Below are 4,473 nucleotides of genomic sequence, written 5' to 3'. Positions count from 1 at the left end.
GGAAAGGCTTCGTTGGCGATTGGGCCGAAGTCGTCAGAGAGCCAGGTTTGATGAAAACTAGGTCTGGTTTGTCAGAGGTGAGGAGGTCAAAGATGGAGTGTCTGTTTTTTGCTATTGATCGGGCTTTAAATAGGATGCAGTTCACATCGGCAGTCGGGGATGATCTTGGTGGTGGGGGGGAGGGTGCAGTGGTGGAGAGTTTGGGGGGGAGGGTGGGTTGGGTGATGATGGATGGGAATAGTGGGCGAGCAGAGAGATTGGCAGGCTTCGGGAGGGGTTGGGAGGCTCCGTGTGATAGGATGGTCGGGTTTTGGAAGGGGGATTTGAAAGAGGGATGTTGACGGTAAGGAGTTTCAGTTGCAGCTGATGAGAAATCGAGGGAGAGGGGTTTCAGGTGGGGGGAGGCCGCAGGGGAGAGGGGGGATTGCGGGATAGATGTGGTTGGTCGAGATAGGGGGGGCGAGGAGTGCTGTGAGATTGAGGGGGACCAGGAACGTTTCCTCTTTAGTTTCCTTGCTGCGACTGGTGTGTGGGAGAGAGTGGGGGAGTCGGAGGGTGAGTGGGAGGCAGCTTCGGTTCTTGCTAGGGCTAGCCGTGCAGTTTTTAGGGAGGGGAAGGGGTGAGGTCGAGTGGGGATGGTGGCAGGGGTATAAGGGGAGGGCGGGAGTTGGGTGGTTGCAGGGTGGGGTGTGGCAGGTATGATAGAGAGGGGAGCGGGTATGGGTAATGCTGGTGGGTCAGGGGTGGGGTTCAGAGGATGAGTGGTCTTGGGGTGGGTGGCTCGCCATCGTGCCCCCCTTGCTTGGTGTTTGGAGAGGGGAAGAGCAGGGGGTGCGAGATAGGGTGGGGGGGTTTGGGTGCAGCGGGAGGGGACGGGAGACAGATCAGAGAGTGGGGGTGGTCCATGGGTGGTGTTTCTGACTGATTCTGGTGGAGTGGGTGCACTCATGATTGGTGCGAGTTTTAAGATTGGTTTAGGAGGGTTTTCTGATTGTAGTTCTAAGGTCGGTGGTGACACGCTTTTAGGCACCCTTCAGGGTTCAACTGCTCAAACCTGAGATCCTTCCTATAACATGGGATGTGATATCAACTCCTTCCTATTCCAATCCTGAGACCCTTCCTATACCATGAGATGTGATATCTTAGGCACACTTCAGGGTTCGACTGCTCAAGAAGGTATTAGATTTATTTGGTGCTTACTAGCTAGAGTTTTAAACAGAGATTATTTTAGTTTGTTGGGTACCTTTCTAGGTTCCTCTGTCGCCAGGGAGGATATTCGGACAGCTTCAAGATTTTATTTGCTTAGAACGGGTATTAGGTTGTTAGTGTCAGAGAGATTTCTTAGAGGGATTATTGGGCACAACTTCTACATACGCACGTAGGCTCTAGGAGTGTAATACTTAATGAATGTAATTTGGAACACTACTAAAATTTAACTTTTTCAGAGAGGTTATCGGGCGCAGTTTCTAATTGTAGTTTCGGGAACAATTCTAAATGCCAGTTTCTTAGAGAGGCTATTGGGGGTAGCTTCAGAAATGCAATTGGGAACACTTCTAAATGCAGCTTTCTTCAGAGAGGCTATTGGGCGCAACACCTAAATGCAATTGGGAGCATTATTAATTGCAGTTGCGAATACTATTAACTGGTATTAGGAACACTTCTTCGATGCAACTTTCCTCAGAGAGGCTATTGAGCGCAGCACCTATATGCAATTGGGAGCACTATTAAATGCAGTTGTGAACACTACTAAATGGTATAGGGAACACTTCTAGACGCATTGGGCGCAACTCTTACATGCAATTGGTAGCAATACTTAATGTAATTGGGAGCACTACTCAAGGCTATTGGGCGCAACTCCTAAATGCAATTGGGGACACTTCTACATGCAATTTTCTTCAGAGAGATTATTGGGCACAACACCTGAATGCAATTGGGAATACTTCTAAATGGAGTTTTCCTCAGAGAGGCTATTGGGCCCAACACCTAAATGCAATTGGGAACACTATTAAATGCAGTTGGGAACACTACTGAATGCACTTGAGAACACTTCTAAATGCAACTTTCCTGCGAGGGGCTATTGGGCACGACTCCTGAATGCAGTTGGGAACACTTCTAAATGCAATTTACCTCAGAGAGACTATTGGGCACAACACCTGAATGCATTTGGGAACATTATTAAATGTAATTGAGGACACTTCTAGATGCAATTTTCATTAGAGAGGCTAATGGGCTTAACTTCAGAATGCCATTGGGATCACTTACTAAATGCAATTGGGATTAGGTGAGAGGCTATTCTATACGCAATTGGGAACACTTCTAAATGCAACTTTCCTGCGAGAGGCTATTGGGCGCAGCTTCAGGATGCAGTTGGGAACACAGCTAGATGCAATTGCGAATACTTCTACATGCAACTTTCCTCAGAGAGGCTAATGGGCACAATACCTAAATGTGGGAACACAGCTAGATGCAATTGTGAATAATTCTACATGCGACTTTCCTCAGAGAGGCTAATGGGCACAGCACCTAAATGCAGTTGGGAACAATTCTAGATGCAACTTTCTTCAGAGAGGCTATTGGGCGCAACACCTAAATGCAATTGGGAACACTTCTAAATGTAATTTTCCTCAGAGAGGCTATTGGGCGCCACTCCTGAATGCAATTGGGAACGGTTCAAAATGCAATTTTTCTTAGAGAGGCTAGTGGGCACAATATCAGATGCAATTGGGATCACTTCTAAATGCAATTTGCCTCAGAGAGGCTATTGGGCGCAACTCCTGAATGCAATTGGGAACACTTCTAAATGCAATTTTCCTTAGAGAGGCTAATGGGCACAATATCAAATGCAAATTGGGATCGCTTCTAAATGCAATTTGCCTCAGAGAGGCTATTGGGCGCAACTCCTGAGTGCAATTGGGAGCACTTCTAAATGCAATATTCCTCAGAGAGGCTATTGGGCGCAGCGCTTAACTGTAATTGGGAACACTTCTAAATGCAATTTTCCTTAGAGAGGCTAATGGGCACAATATCAAATGCAACTGGGATCGCTTCTAAATGCAATTTGCCTCAGAGAGGCTATTGGGCGCAACTCCTGAATGCAATTGGGAGCACTATTAAATACAGTTGGGCACACTACTGAATGCACTTGATAACACTTTCTAAATGCAATTTTCCTCAGAGAGGCTAGTGGGCACAGCACCTAAATGCAATTGGGAACACTTCTAAATGCAATTTGCCTCAGAGAGGCTAATGGGTGCAACTCCTGAATGCAATTGGGAACACATCTAAATGCAATTTTCCTTAGAGAGGCTAATGGGCACAATATCGAATGCAAATTGGGATCGCTTCTAAATGCAATTTGCCTCAGAGAGGCTATTGGGCGCCACTCCTGAATGCAATTGGGAACGGTTCAAAATGCAATTTTCCTTAGAGAGGCTAATGGGCACAATATCGAATGCAAATTGGGATCGCTTCTAAATGCAATTTGCCTCAGAGAGGCTATTGGGCGCCACTCCTGAATGCAATTGGGAACGGTTCAAAATGCAATTTTCCTTAGAGAGGCTAATGGGCGCAATATCAAATGCAATTGGGATCGCTTCTAAATGCAATTTGCCTCAGAGAGGTTATTGGGCGCAACTCCTGAATGCAATTGGGAACGGTTCAAAATGCAATTTTCCTTAGAGAGGCTAATGGGCGCAGTTCAGAGAGAGGCTATTGGGCACAATTTCTAAATACACTTATAGGTTATTGGGTACAACTTCCAAATGCAAATTTCACATACCGAGGGCAGAGTTTCAGAATGCAAATATAGTGAATTTACAGTGGCGATGCTTTGTTAGTTGAGTGGTAGGGTAGTATGGCCTGAAGTAATTGCTTCTGGCCCCGCCCTTTCCACACTTACTTGATGTTGGCTTCTTGCTTCTCCTGCTGATACCTGCAGATACAACCTGGAGCCGTCTCTGTAGGAGCCGTCCTTTGCCTCAGGTCCTTAGCTGATGGGCTGCCGGGCAGAGGGCTGCCCTGGAGGGACTGGTAATGAGTGCAGATCTTCTTGTCAGGGCCAATCAGGGGCGGTTGTATAGGTGGATGAATGAGTAGGTGAACATGGCTGTATAGATGGATGAATGAGTAGGTGAACATGGCTGTATAGGTGGATGAACAAGTGGTTCAATATGGTTAATGGTGGATTGGTGAGTGGATGAATACAGTTTAAATGGTGGATGGTTGAGTGGGTGAATATGGGTGGGTGGATAAATGGGTGAAGATCTGTTTGTGGCAAATATAACTGTAGAAAAGCCAATCGCCTTGAACCGAGCAAATGCATTTGATCTTCCGTGAACTGGGACTTGCATGCATGAATTCTATGTTTGTTTGTTTTATTCATTTATAGGGTGCACCAAAGCCGAGGGTAGCTGGGCGCAACAATGTACAAGAATACTTAAAGCTTGGTTGCAGGTTAGACAGGTAGGGGTTACA

The sequence above is a fragment of the Ambystoma mexicanum genome, chromosome 6p (genome assembly GCF_040938575.1).
Source record: "Ambystoma mexicanum isolate Mex_15411 chromosome 6p, UKY_AmexF1_1, whole genome shotgun sequence".
NCBI classification, from domain to species: domain Eukaryota; kingdom Metazoa; phylum Chordata; class Amphibia; order Caudata; family Ambystomatidae; genus Ambystoma; species Ambystoma mexicanum.
This window is presented reverse-complemented; position numbering follows the sequence as displayed.